Raw genomic sequence first — 15,348 nt, 5'->3', positions numbered from 1 at the left:
ACATAGGAGAAAGGACTTCTTATTTCACTTTTCCCATTCACTACCAGGAGAATTCAATGGATTGATGTAGACAACAGCCCTGCTGGAGGGTAGCAGTGCTGGCTGTGAGGAGAGAAACGTGAGCAGAAAAGACAGGAATGGGCAATGAGTGTATCAGGGAACATTCCATCACCCCTGGCTTTCTCCCAACAGGAGGGACCCTCACACGCCACCTCCTCACGCTACTGCTCCTCAAACATACAGATTTTCTACCTCCTTCTCATGGCTGCATGGATAGGAGGCATTAACATGAGAAGTGAAGGACCAAAGAGTCTCACCAGAGCTCATCAGACCATACTGACATGACTGGAAAGACTGCCCTGAGCTCCACCCCACCTCCTCCAAATAGAAATGCCTATGAGCTGGAAGCACCCGGGAAGTCATCTGTGCCTTTTTAAAAGCAGCTGTTTCACTCTTCACTGATTTCATTGCCATTTTGAGGGATTTAGCAAGTCCCTCTTAGCTTTGCAATTAGCTTCTCAACTATTTGAGGGCATAGGATCATAGCTATACCAGACTGCCTGGCTTGTTTTCTTTTACTTTGCTGAATTGATGGTAAACCAAACCAAAGAATCGCTACTCGACAACTGCAGTGACTTGTCCAGTTGGCATTTCTTGCAGGGGTGCACAGGATCTCTCCCCTAAAGTGTGTGCCACCAAACCCCCAGTGAGCAGAGTTTTTATAACCTCAAAATGTGCAGAGTCACGATTTCCATATAAACTACCTAACAAAACTCCTCCTAATCTGGAATATTCTAATCTCAAGCACTATGTGATTTTCTTATTACCAATCCACAGCCTCCGTTGACATCTACTGTCTGATCTTTATGATGACTGTGCTCTGAGGGTCTTGGTGGGTGACACCCTCCCTCCCTGACTCTTGATAACTCAGCAGCTTAATCCTGCTTGTACCTGTTCAGGAGCAGCTTCCTCTCTTTGTCCTTCACTTGGCCAAGACTCAACATCAGAACTCCCCCCTTGTCCGGTGCCGGTCCAGCGATGTTCCCATGGCCTTGCCACGTTCTTTGTCCAGTGAAGCAACTGCAGCTTTACCTTGTTCCTGTATTGGGATTCATTCTGTCTCTGGAGGCTTGAAAATTAATACCAAATACATAACTTGTTAGTTTAACAGGCTTAGGTGGCCTAAACATCACTATCAGCTCAACAGCACTTGATCCACTACTCATCTCATGAAGTCACTGGCTTATGCCTTTACAAGTTGTAACCATATTCCAGATAGCTAGAAAATAGAATCATGCCCTTTATAAAGACCATAGTCTAACTCATACTAATGTATTGTCTTGGTTTGAGCTGACAGAAGTTATTTTTACCTCTTCCCAAAGGAGTAAAATAAAAATACTCCACACAGGTTTGGAAAGTTAAATGGAAACACTACTCATACATACATGCAGAAATACAAAATACACTGTGATGGTTTGGGAGTTACTTGCCCCCTCCCCCCCCTCACTCTCATGATATCACCCAGACTAGACTCAGCCAGCTGGCAGTTAAGGAATGAAGCTTCACATTCACAGCTTAGCACAATGTACAAGCAGCTATTTACAATATATATACAGCTACAAACAGAAATATACAAGGTAAAAGCAATACAGAAACACAGCAGCCCTCCCAGAAACCTGAGTCCCCAGGAGGGGCTCCCAACCACCCTCCCACCTTCTTTCCACCCCTCTACCTTATCCCAGAGTCTGCCTTACGTGCAAGGTGAGGTTGGAGGATCAGCAAAGGAGGTTAGAAAGCAGAAGGATGAGTTACACAGAAGCAGCCCAGGGCACCAACTGCAACAGAGAAACACACACTCTGGCACTCCTGCTTTGTCTTTTATGTGTTTTGTGTTCTTGTCAGGGGTTAGGAAGCAGATGGATTAGTCACACAGACAGCAGGTTAGGTTAGAGAGAGAAGTGCAGCCCACAAAGCTCAGAGAGCAACTCCATTACCTATATTTATGTTCTTACTCTTATACATCTCAGCAAGCCTCTGAGTGCAGCAGACATCACCACTGTTTGCTTTGCACAGCCTGTAATCCAATTTTTCTCACTGGAATATTCCAGTTAGCCTCAAACTAGCACATACACTAATTCATTTTCAGCCTCTGCCCAGTTCTCCAACCTGGGCATTTCCAGAACCTCATTAGGCCAACACCTTCCAAACCTTCCCCCCAAACCAGACCAAATGCCAGGCCTCACTGCCCCCTGCCATGCCTCTCTGATCTTCCCCCATACCAGGTCCAAATTGCACAGCAAAAATTTGCTTTGCCCAGGCCACAGAAGGCTGCAAACCTCTCCCACACCACAAGGGTCTGTGGTGGGAACAGAGAGAGGGAGGAAAGGGCAGATCAGACAGTAATGTCCATTTATATAGGGGTGCAGGATGATGTAAATCATAGAATCATAAAATCATAGAATCAACCAGGTTGGAAAAGACCTCCAAGATCACCCAGTCCAACCTAGCACCCAGCCCTAGCCAGTCAACCAGACCATGGCACTAAGTGCCTCAGCCAGGCTTTGCTTCAACACCTCCAGGGACGGTGACTCCACCACCTCCCTGGGCAGCCCATTCCAATGCAAATCACTCTCTCTGCCAACAACTTCCTCCTAACATCCAGCCTAGACCTATCCTGGCACAACTTGAGACTGTGTCCCCTTGTTCTGTTGCTGGTTGCCTGGCAGAAGAGACCAACCCCATCTAGCTACAGCCTCCCTTCAGGTAGTTGTAGACAGCAATGAGATCTGCCCTGAGCCTCCTCTTCTGCAGGCTGCACACCCCCAGCTCCCTCAGCCTCTCCTCATAGGGTTTGTGTTCCAGGCCCCTCACCAGCTTCGTTGCACTTCTCTGGACACCTTCCAGCACCTGAATTGAGGAGCCTAGAACTGGACACAATACTCAAGATGTGGCCTGACCAGTGCTGAGTACAGGGGCAGAACAACCTCCCTTGCCCTACTGGCCACAACAACAAAGATTACAGTCTCCTGTGTCCACCTCCTTGTGTACTTTTGGAGGACTTAAGAACCTCAATGGTTCTTAAGCCCATAACTCAGTATCTCAAATACATGCTTCAGAAAGGAGAAATGCATCCTTAATGCAGACTTCAGATTACAGGTAAACATTCACATCCCTTGATGGAGCACAGATGAAATTTGTTGTCATAGAAGGCTGCAGTCTAGACAGGGAGATGAGATGGGTGCAGTAATGTGGCACCAAGGAAGCCAGCAGCACAATGGGTAGCATTTGGAAATGACAAAGCACCTAGTCAATGCCTCAGTATCAACAAACTGTCCCTTTTTTATTAGGAAACCAGAATGTAATAGGCAATTGGCATTTTGTGCTGGTGCTAATGCATGTCATCTTTTCATTTGATCAAAACATTTATTATTACCAGAATTCATTACAGGATTTTCTGCTGTTTGCTGTAATAAACAGGGCCAAGATGCATAAATAAATACACATTTCATTTGCTGCAGTGTGCAGCAGTGAAGTTAAGGGAGATTGGTTATAACAGATAGTAAACTTGATCCAAAGAGACAAGGGTATTTGAAATGCTTCTAGCCTACCTCTTCTCCCAGCCCTAGCTCTTATATATACCATAACAACCTTATTTTGCTTCCCTTAGTTTTCTGCTCTCAGTGGAAGATTTCTGTCCACACTGTGCTGCAGTCTTGATGGCAGCAAAAAAAAGTAATTAATAACATCAAGTTTGATAAGGATATTAAGCTACATGCCTCAGCCTTAAGCTCCTCTCTAATTATTAAAGACAAATGACCTAGTGGGGGAAAAATTATCTTTGACCTACATGAAATAAATTTTCTTCTGAAAGTCACAATTAATTTCTTTTTCCAGGGAGTGACCACACAGGACTAAAGGATCTCTGCTTCTATCAGTTATAGCCTTGCATTGCTGTGATGCACCTCACCAACTGGCAGATGGGGGAGCTTTGTGAGAGACAGACAGGCAGGCAGGCAAAGGCAGACAAAGAAAAAGATGATGCCAATTTCATAAGATGATTTTTAAATTGCTTTTAAATTATTTTTGCCTGAGCCATAAGAAGGCAGGAAATAATTCAATAACTCAAACTAAATTATCCCAACAACGCTGTTTTGCTAAATTTCAGATGTTATTCTCCTATCTGTGCTAATAAAGTGAATGCAACTGAAAATGGAAGCGAAAGGAGAGCTTTGGAAGATTCAAGAGAGATGTTGAGGTGCTGGAACGTGTCCAGAGAAGGGCAACAAAGCTGGTGAGGGGCCTGGAACACAAACCCTATGAGGAGAGGCTGAGGGAGCTGGGGGTGTGCAGCCTGCAGAAGAGGAGGCTCAGGGCAGACCTCATTGCTGTCTACAACTACATGAAGGGACATTGTAGCCAGGTGGGGGTTGGTCTCTTCTCCCAGGCAACCAGCAATAGAACAAGGGGACACAGTCTCAAGTTGTGCCAGGGTAGGTATAGGCTGGATGTTAGGATGAAGCTCTTCACAGAGAGAGTGATTGGCATTGGAATGGGCTGCCCAGGGAGGTGGTGGAGGCACCGTCCCTGGGGGTCTTCAAGAAAAGCCTGGATGAGGCACTTGGTGCCATGGTCTAGTTGACTGGATAGGGCTGGCTGATAGGTTGGAGTGGATGGTCTTGGAGGTCTCTTCCTACCTGGTTGATTCTATGATTCTATGATTCAAAGACACTTAGTAGATGAGTAAAACTGCACAGAATCATCATCCAGTAGAGTAATCATTCTAGAAACAGCCATTAAAAGACAGAGTTGTCAGTATCAGCTGCACAGCAGCCAGAGACACTCCTGGCTTGTTACCATGGATGGTGAAACAAGTGGTCCCAGTTTTTTACCTCCTCAGTTCCAGTACATGAAGAGCCACTTAGCTAGAGGTGTAATTTATAACACAGCCAGCAGTGAAAAAGTGACTACAACGTTAAAGGTCACTGACAAATGTACCTATTGACAATAAATGAGATAGACCCCGCAGACATGTGGTGAGGAGGCACTTACTGTCTTGCCCAACAGTTGATGAGTTGGCTGGAGGGAGTGGAAAAGTCATCTGTCACTCAGCTCCATGTGATTGCTGCCCATCTAGACGAGATATATTCAAGGCTCTTCTTTTAAATCCTAGTAAAATGACAGACAGAAGTGTTTAATGGTGTTACAAGAGGAGTAGAGAGCTGGAGTGGTGGGCTGCCTTCCCCATCGGAGTGGGTGTTCCTGCCTGGGAGAAGCTGCTGTGGTTTACAGAATCATAGAATCAACCAGGTTGGAAGAGACCTCCAAGATCACCCAGTCCAACCTAGCACCAAGCTCCATCCAGTTAACTAGACCATGGCACTAAGTGCCTCATCCAGGCTTTTCCTGAACACCTCCAGGGATAGCAACTCCACCACCTCCCTGGGCAGCCCATTACCAATGCCAATCACTCTCTCTGCCAACAACTTCCTCCTAACATCCAGCCTATGTGGTTCTGCTCACAGCTCTCTGGATCTATCTTACAAGTTGTGTTGCATCCTTAATGGGCAACAGGCACACAGAATCTCCCACATCCATGAACAAGAAAGGGACATAACCATCTCAGGAAAGAGGCAGGCTCACACCAAAGGGTTATGCAGCTAAGCTGCATTTCCTTCCCCTTTGTACTTCACAGTTCAGATAGAAACAAAAACTGTCACCGAGCAGGGCTCTTGTCAAGGCATTCTTCTTAGCTCTGCTTCCATCTTCTGTGTCTATTTCCAGTGTGCACTAAAATAACTTGAGCTCATTTGCAGCAGCAGGTCTGATCTCTAACTATTGTTGTTTTCACATCTAAAAATAATGCCATTTTATTTATGGCACTGTTTTGACTACCAAACTGCTGATGTCAACCAACATCAACGACCAGGCTTAGATTATTTTCAGCCAAGAAGGTTTCAGACAAGGTTTGACAAGACATGATAAATCAGGATGACTCTGCAAGAAAGCCTCTGGAATTTCAATGTTATTAAGAAATGATTACTAGCCTCCAGCAACAATCCATTTCCACATGACAGTTAAGCTCTAGCAAATGTATATATGCCAAAGATGAGTTACTTACACACCAACTTGCTTTGACTGGCAAGCATTCCAACCTTGAAGTGGCACGGGTGTGGAAAGCTACGTGGCCATCCCAGAGCAGACAAAGACCAGGTTTGTCCTAAATCTTCATCTTTTCTGCAGCCATAAAAACCTGTAAGAATTTAAATTGGGTTTAGGATACAAAACTGTCTCAAGAATTCAGTGGCTGCATTTAGAAGCTGCTTCTGGAAAGCAGAAGTGTCATTTGCTGTTGAAAGTACTTTTAAAATCACGACGACTTTCATTTGTAACAGCTCAGTTTTCATGTGGAACTTTCTGTGTGATAGCTGCAACTACAGAGCATTTTTCCAATTAAATCAGTGAATTGTGGCTGATTCATCCCTGGCTCATTATGCTCAAGTTCTTAAACATATCCAGAAGATCAGCCCTCATGTCAAGCAATTTATTTTCTCCTCCTTTTTTTTTTTCACATAGGTAGAAATCCCTTTTTTGACTGACATTGTACAATCGAGGCTGAAAATAAACCACTAACATTCAGAAACTCATTTAGTTTTGAGAGTAAAGCCAAATGTTGGACTTATCCAAGTGTGTAACAATAAAGCTAAGGTGTTTGTGCTGCAGGTTCTACAACAGGGACTTCAGTTGGTGCTGCACTTTTATGATCCATTGCACTCTCCTGAGCTTCTAAATTGTCTCTAACATGGAAAGCCCTAATCAGAAAATCTTAGCAGTTGTCCTTAGAACAGATTTTCTTCTAGAGTTCAGTTTTGAGCTAGGTTGGAAATGCTCATTTTTCCAGTGAGAAATGCTGAAGGCACAATTTGAGTCAGAATATCTCTAGAGAAGACAGCAAAACATCTCATGAACATACTGACAGCTGTAGAACTGCTGTTCAGTTCCTCAGTGACAGCCTCTTGAAACAGCCTGACTGGAAGAGCAAGGAAGCTCCTGCATAGCTGGCATTTTGAATTTATATTTAAGACTGTACCATTCAAACTCCATGCAAAAGTTCTACAAAGCAGAGTCTGCCTCTGCTAGGAGATTATTGAACATTAATGGAAAACTTTTCCATCAAAGGAACCCCAAATCTCTCCCAGCAAAAGAAAACATTCCCATACGAGACGTCTGCTGAGGATGATCATAGAATCCGTCAGGGTTGGAAGGGACCACAAGGATCAGACAGTTCCAACCCCCCTGCCATGTCCAGGGACACCCTACCCTAGAGCAGGCTGCACACAGCCTCAGCCAGCCTGGCCTGAAACACCTCCAGCCATGGGGCCTCAACCACCTCCCTGGGCAACCCATTCCAGCCTCTCACCACTCTCATGCTGAACAACTTCCTCCTCATGTCCAGCCTGAATCTCCCCACCTCCAGCTTTGCTCCATTCCCCCCAGTCCTGGCACTCTCTGACAGCCTAAAAAGTCCCTCCCCAGCTTTTTTGTAGGCCCCTTCAGATCCTGGAAGGTCACCTGGGAGCCTCCTCTGCTCCAGACTGCACAGCTCCAACTCTTTCAGTCTGTCCTCACAGCAGAGCTGCTGCAGCCCTCTCAGCATCCTTGTGGCCCTTCTCTGGACACACTCCAGCATCTCCACATTCCTCTTGTAATGGGGGCTCCAGAACTGGATGCAGTATTCCAGGTGGGGTCTCAGCAGAGGGGAGTAGAGGGGGAGAATCACCTCCCTTGCCCTGCTGCCCACACTTCTCCTGCTGCAGCCCAGGCTCTGGTTGGCTCTCTGGGCTGCAAGTGCACACTGCTGGCTCATGTTGAGCCTCTCATCCACCAGCACCCTCAGGTCCCTCTGCTCAGGGCTGCTCTCCAGCCACTCACTGCCCAGCCTGGATTTGTGCTTGGCATTGCCTCCACCCAGGTGCAGGACCTTGCACTTGGTCTTGTTGAACCTCCTGAGGTTGGCTTGTGCCCACCTCTGCAGCCTGTCCAGGTCCCTCTGGATGGCATCCCTGCCCTCCAGGAATAATGATGTTTGCAGAAGGACCCACAAAAAGACACTGAATATTGTGGGATTTTGGTTTTCCTTGGTTTTAACCATTTCCCATCTCTTCATATCTGTGCATCTATGGCTTTTGCTTTGCTACTACAACAACCTTAACTACCTCCACATCAGTAAACTAAAGAAGAGTAAATGCAGGTTGAGGGTGAGGTGACAGAAGAGTTCACCAGCTTGACACTCAATGAACGCTCACATCAGTGCAGCATCTATTAATACCACTGAACAAGCTCCATCATTAAGCAGGCATGAAAAGGCCTGGTAAAATGGGTCTGCTAACTTTAACCCAGTGCTCTCAGACAGCACTGAGTAAGAGAAAAGGGGGTTGCAGAGTCGTTATTCACCAAGTCTTTTTATAACCTGCATCTTTTATGACTAAAATCTGCTATTAACATGGTTTTCAAGTCAGTAGCACTGAAGGAGTTGGAGCCATTTTTATGACAATCCTTATTTTTAATGTGCTTCTTATGAAATACTTATCAAGGTCAAGCACAGTAATTTGAAGAGTGAAATATGTTATTTCATTATAGGGCATTTGATTAGATGTTGTTCAGAAGCATTATCTTAAAAGTTCTCCTACAAATGGGCCCTAATTGCACTGAATTTTCAATGGCTTTATTTTCTTTATTTTTTCTTGTCAAGGCATAAAGAACCTCTGGAAGTTCCCTGAGTAAAAAGCATTTCTCTGAGTTAGTTTCTATATTACATAGTCAGCTAACTCAGATTCAGGGCCCTCAATTCAAGAGAGATGTTGAGGTGCTGGAAGGTGTCCAGAGAAGGGTGACAAAGCTGGTGAGGGGCCTGGCACACAAACCCTATGAGGAGAGGCTGAGGGAGCTGGGGGTGTGCAGGCTGCAGAAGAGGAGGCTCAGGGCAGACCTCATTGCTGTCTACAACTACATGAAGGGACATTGTAGCCAGGTGGGGGTTGGTATCTTCTCCCAGGCAACCAGCAACAGAACAAGGGGACACAGTCTCAAGTTGTGCCAGGGTAGGTATAGGCTGGATGTTAGGAGGAAGCTCTTCACAGAGAGAGTGATTGGCATTGGAATGGGCTGCCCAGGGAGGTGGTGGAGACACCGTCCCTGGGGACAGTCAAGACAAGCCTGGCTGAGGCACTTAGTGCCATGGTCTGGTTGATTGGCCAGGGCTGGGTGCTAGGTTGGACTGGATGATCTGGAAGTCTCTTCCTACCTGGTTGATTCTAAGATTCTGTGTTTCTACCTGCTATTGAGTCTGGGTGTTTTGGCATACACCAAAACAGGTGAGACTCCTTTCCTTTGTTTTCCATGGTTTATGGTAGCTATGCTTCTGTAGCAGCAGATCCAGAAAGAGATGTTTATTATGCAATACCTGTATTTTCAGTGCATTGTGCTGAATTCACACATTTTACCCCATGAATGCCACTACTGTTGAGGCTATTCCACCAGCAGCTGCCTACAGGTTCTGGTTTCTGCAGTCTCCTCTTGTCCCCAGCTCCCAGGCAAACACATGGAATCCAGGAGGGACCAGGAGCTGGTTAGGCTGGTCCCTAAGTCCTGTGATGAAGTTGTGGCAGGATTTGGCTGCCTTTGTGTAGGCTGCTGCCTAGACAAGGAAACTCCACAACCTCTCTGAGCAGCCCATTCCAGAGCTCCAATGAAGTAAAGAAGATCTTCCTCACACTGAGGTGGAACTTCTTTGTTCCAGTTTGCATCTGTTGCCTCTTGTTCTACCACAAGACACCTGGCACCTTCTTCTTGACATCCACCCTTCAGGTGTTTATAAACATTAATCTCATCTCAGTCTTCTCTCCTCCAGACTAAACAGATCCAGGTCTCTCAGCCTTTCCTCATCCGACAGATGTTCCAGTCCCTTAATCATCCTTGTAGCCTCCATTGGGTGCTCTGTACTATATCCCTGCCCCTTTTGAACTGGGGAGCCCAGAACTGGATGCAATACTCCAGATGTGGTCTCATCCAGGCAGAGTGGAAGGGAAGAAGAGCCTCTCTTGACATGCTGACCACACTCTTAGCACACCTCAGGATACCACTGGCCTTCTCAGCCACAAGGGTATATTACTGTCCCACAGATAACTTACTGTCCACCAGGACTCCAAGGTCCTTCTGCATGGAGCTGTTTTCCAGCAAGTCAAGACCCTAATGTGTACTGGTTCCTCTCCAGGTGCAGGACACTACACTTACTCTTGTCAAACCTCATTATTTAATGCCATTGACTGAAGAAATAGTTTCCATAGTTTCCATTTCATAGTCTGACACACTCATAGGGGAAGATTAATGGAACTTCTTGCCCATCTATCATTTCATGTCAGAGTTAATGGCAAACTGCTACAGAGTTAAATAATACAACAAATTTTGCATGTAAATACAATAATCTATAATTAATTTGGACTGGCTACTTTGAACAGGAAAGGGTGGGTGGGTAGGTAGGTGGAATAATCATAAGGAAACTAATTTCTCTTGACAAGAAGCCATAATTAGTTTTTCATATTTGGGCCATTTGGATTCATGGCACAGAACAACCCAGGGCTTTTAAATTCCCCTTATGCTTCCTTTTTGTACCTTCTGGCTTCAGAGGGTCACTTCTCTTACCTCACTACTGAAAATAAAAAGGAAATAAATTTGGAGCCATAAAACTGTTACCTTCTGGCTGAGTTCACATAGAGGAGAATAAAGAATAGAGAATCAATGACACTCCATCACTGGGAAGCTGGTGACAGAAGAACTACCCCTTCCAAATGAGAACTAGTTCACATTGCTCTGTTCAGCGGCCTGAGTTACAGTGCCAAGCAGTTACAGCTCATCCACGGAGTTTAGAGATAATCTCCCCCAAGGACCAAATTACAAATACTGTATCCACAACAGTAATCACTGAGTTCTGCCTGGACACAGCTGCAAAGCTGCTTAAAGCACACACACTCCCTTTGGCCACAACAACCCCAAGCAGCGCTATAGGCTGGGGACTGAGTGGCTGGAGAGCAGCCAGGAGGAAAGGGACCTGGGGGTACTGATAGATAGTAGGCTGAAGATGAGCCAGCAGTGTGCCCAGGTGGCCAAGAGAGCCAATGGCATCCTGGCCTGCATCAGGAACAGTGTGGCCAGTAGAACAAGGGAGGTTATTCTTCCCCTGTACTCAGCACTGGTCAGGCCACACCTTGAGTGCTGTGTCCAGTTCTGGGCTCCTCAATTCAAGAAAGATGTTGAGGTGCTGGAACATGTCCAGAGGAGGGCAACAAAGCTGGTGAGGGGCCTGGAGCACAAATCCTATGAGGAGAGGTTGAAGGAGCTGGGCCTGTTTAGCCTGGAGAAGAGGAGGCTCAGGGGTGATCTTATTACTGTCTACAACTACCTGAAGGGGCATTGTAGCCAGGTGGGGGGTGGCCTCTTCTCCCAGGCAACCAGCAATAGAACAAGGGGACACAGTCTCAAGTTGTGCCAGGGTAGGTATAAGCTGGATGTTAGGAAGAAGTTCTTCACAGAGAGAGTGATTTCCCATTGGAATGGACTGCCCAGGGAGGTGGTGGAGTCACTGTCCCTGGGGGTCTTCAAGAAAAGACTGGATGAGGCATTTAGTGCCATGGTCTGGTTGATTGGATAGGGCTGGGTGCTAGGTTGGACTGGATGATCTTGGAGGTCTCTTCCAACCTGGTTGATTCTATGATTCTAAGACCCTTGCAGACACGACTCGTGTGAGGATGTATTGGATATCCCAGAACAAGATGCCTGTAGTGAGGGAGATGCCTGGATTGAAAGAAAAATCTTTAGTCTGACCCTATGACAAATATTCTATCCTAAATAGTAACTTCATGTTAGGAGGAAGTTCTTCACAGAGAAAGTGATTTGCCATTGGAATGGGCTGCCCAGGGAGGTGGTGGAATCGCTGCCCCTGGAGGTGTTCAAACAAAGCCCGGATGAGGCACTTAGTGCCAGGGTCTGGTGGATTGGCTAGGGCTGGGTGCTAGGTTGGACTGGAGGATCTTGGGGGACTCTCTTCTAACCTGGCTGATTCTATGATTAATTTTAAAAATAAACTCTTCTAGGCCTCCCACAATGGAGGAGAACACAAAAGGTTCTCCTCATCAAAGTGGAAATCGTTAATCACCACAAAGAAAATCTATCTCACCTATCCACGTGTATTTGGTTTGGCTGAGCTGGAGTTAATTCTCCCCAGGGCATCTTTCCTAGCGCTGTGTTTTGCAGAGATGTGCCTGTGTGTTGATAACACATCAGTGTTTTGGCTGCTGCTTGAAGGAGCAGTCAGGCTGTGCCTTTCCAATATTTTGCCACCAACAGCAGGTTGAGGAATGGACAAGACCTTGGGAGGTGACGCAGCTGGTCCAGCTGACCCAAACTGCCCAGAGGGGTATTCCATAGCATATCACATCAGCTCAGATATAAAAGGTAAGTGAAAGAAGGAAGTGTGGGGAGCATTTGTTGATGGCATCTGTCCTCTGGAGCAGCTGCTCCATGTACTGGAGCCCTGCCTCCCAGGGAGCAGCCAGACATCTGCTGATGGGAATGGAAAATAACATCTATGTTTGCTCTTGCTTTAACAAGTGGCCTTTGCTTTTGCTGTGCATCCTGTTAAATTGCTTCCACCTTGACTTGCAGGTCTTTTGTTATATTTTTGCCTCTCCCCTGCCCATCTGTGAGGAGAAATGATAGAGTGGCTTTGGTGGGCATCTGGATGACAGCCAGGGAGTGTGTTAGAATCACAGAATTGTTTCAGCTGGAAGAGACCTTTGGATCATTGAGTGCAAGCACCAAACTAACAGCACTGTGGCCATTAAACCATTTCCCAAAGTACACACCTTCAGGGATGGTGTCTCCACTGCCTCCCTGGGCAGCCTGTTCCAATGCCTGACCACTCTTGCAGGGAAGACAGTTTTCCTAATACCCAGCACAATACCCTGGCACAATTTCAGGCCAGCTCCTCTCGTTCTATCACCTGATACTAGGGAGGAGAGACCAACCCCCACCTCACTACAGCCTCCTTCAGGGAGCTGGAGAGAGCAATGAGGTCTCCCCTCAGCCTCCTCTTCTCCAGACTAAACCATCCCAGTTCCCTCAGCTGCTTCTCATAAGACTTGTACTCCAGACCCTTCCCCAGCTTTCTTGCCCTTCCCTGGACACACTCCAGCACTTCACTGTCCTGTAGTGAATGGCCCAAAAGTGAACCTTGTATCTGAGGTGCAGCCTCACCAGTGCTGAGTGCAGGGGTACAGTGAGATTGCTCTCTACAGACACTGACACCTTCCTGCATGAAGATCACAGATAAATATCCTGTTAGTGTTGTGCCAATGTCTCCACTGTTCTCCGTGGCTCCCAGGCTACAGGAGCCAGACTGCTTCTCAGTCTGGCTGCTGGACTAAGGATCTCTTTCAATTGGCCCTTGGACATTACAACAGCAATCATTAACAATTTTGTATCAATCAGCAATCCATCCTTTTCCCTGTTGTCTCAAGCTGTAGCCTGGCATGAGATGAGTCACTGCTGTCCTGTCCTGTTCGCTAGTGAGAGGTCACCAGCTTCCCACAGATGAGCAGCTGCATGCTCCCTCCCTAGTGCTTTCCAGGCAAAGCAGCCAGCAGCAATTACTGCAATAGTATAAATTAGGATAACAATATAAACAATTTAATCAGCCCACTCGAATTAGACCCACAGTCTGTTTCTATTTCAAATGGATTACTAGACAGCATGCTGCTGTTGGAACCTGTGCCTCTAGTGGCAGGGCACCAAGGGGGGGACCAATGTTGTCCTCCAGTCAGAATCTGACTGAACAAACTTCTGACCACAGCTTCATCTTTCTCCTTTCTCCTATCTTCCTCCTGCTTAAAGTTGTTCAACATCCTGATACTAAGGCCCAAGAAGAGAGGACTGAATGGTTTTGTAGAGACTTCTGCACACAACCACTTTGGCTCCCGTGCTCCACCCGTGTCCATGGTAACAATCTCCATCTTCCCCTTCTGTGAGGAATAAATTTAGGTTGTTTTCAGTTTACATTTTTCTCTGCTGTCAAGTCCATTAGCATTTTCTTTAAGATTGAGTTTTAGATGAAAAAAAAAAAAATCCAAACAACAATCTCCTTTGTTCATAGGAAAGGACTCAACTTAGAAGACTGTCATATCTTGAAAGAAAAATAAATCACTGTTCAGATCTCCTTAACAGTACCCAAAAAAGCAGTCATCAAAAGAGACCTGACTCCAAAAGTTCAAATGTAAGTCCCGGAACATTCACACCCTGCTGAAATTGGCAGCAGTCCTCATCACCAGAGCAAGCTTTTAAAGGATAATAGTGCTAAAATACTGCTAACCTTCAGATGTGACTGAAGGGTTGTGAAGCATTCCTGAACACTGTGTGACTGATGCAGAACTCCTCTTAGAAGCAGCATTCATCACAGTTTAGCAATGCATTTCTCCCCTCTCAGTGGCTAGATTGAAACCAGACCTCTCTAAGCAGAAACTCAGTATTGAAGAGCTGTGTGTAAGACCAGAGGATAACTCTCACTTATAAAAAGGAAGCTCCTTAACTGATAGAGGAAGAAATGAAAGGAACAGAAACCAAGACAGAAAGCATTCCTATGGAAACACTCTGCCATAATTCATAAGGCCATCCCTAACATGTAATATATCAGCATCCCAGGGGCTCCCACGGGTCAGTGTCAGAGTAGGGAATGTCTCCAGGACCATGCATGGAGATGGACTGGGATCCAGCCTGTAAAAGTACAGGATTCATCCAGTTGGAAGAGACCTCAAAGTTCACCAAGCCCAACCCTCAACCAAGTCCTAAAGGGTCAACACTAAACCAAGTCCTTAAGTGCCAGGTCCACTTGTTGCTTGAACACCTCCATGGATGGTGACTCCATCACTGCCCTGGACACTCCATTCTAGTGTTTGACAGCCCTTTCAGTGGGGAACTATTTCCTAACATCCAGCCTAAACCTCCCCTGGTAGAGCTTGAAACCATCTCCTCTAGTCCTGTCACCAAGGAAAAGAGGCTGCTCCAACCTCCCTTCAGGTAGTTACAGAGAATGATGAAGTCTCCCCTCGGCCTCCTCTTCTCCAGACTGAAGAACCCCAGCTCCCTCAGATGGTCTTCCTGGGCCATATGCTCCAGCTCCTTCATGAGCCTTATTGCCCTTCTCTGAGCACTCTCCAGCCCCTCAATATCCTTCCTGTGGTGAGGGCTCCCGAAGTGAATACAATACTCGAGGTGTGGCCTCACCAGTGCTGAGCACAGAAG

General features: G+C 46.3%; 1 long non-coding RNA gene across 1 annotated transcript; it reads right to left on the bottom strand.

Annotated features, from left to right (window-relative positions):
* Nucleotides 1-957: 957 nt before the first annotated feature.
* Nucleotides 958-5,160, bottom strand: LOC135187105 (uncharacterized). The gene is made up of 3 exons (XR_010307195.1): nt 5,050-5,160; nt 1,755-1,835; nt 958-1,129 (listed from the first exon to the last, which is right to left on the bottom strand). It is a non-coding gene; the product is annotated as an uncharacterized LOC135187105 (long non-coding RNA).
* Nucleotides 5,161-15,348: the final 10,188 nt, after the last annotated feature.

The sequence above is a fragment of the Pogoniulus pusillus genome, chromosome 26 (genome assembly GCF_015220805.1).
Source record: "Pogoniulus pusillus isolate bPogPus1 chromosome 26, bPogPus1.pri, whole genome shotgun sequence".
NCBI lineage: Eukaryota > Metazoa > Chordata > Aves > Piciformes > Lybiidae > Pogoniulus > Pogoniulus pusillus.
Note: the sequence above shows the minus strand (reverse complement) of the source record. Positions and strands in the feature narration are given on the sequence as shown.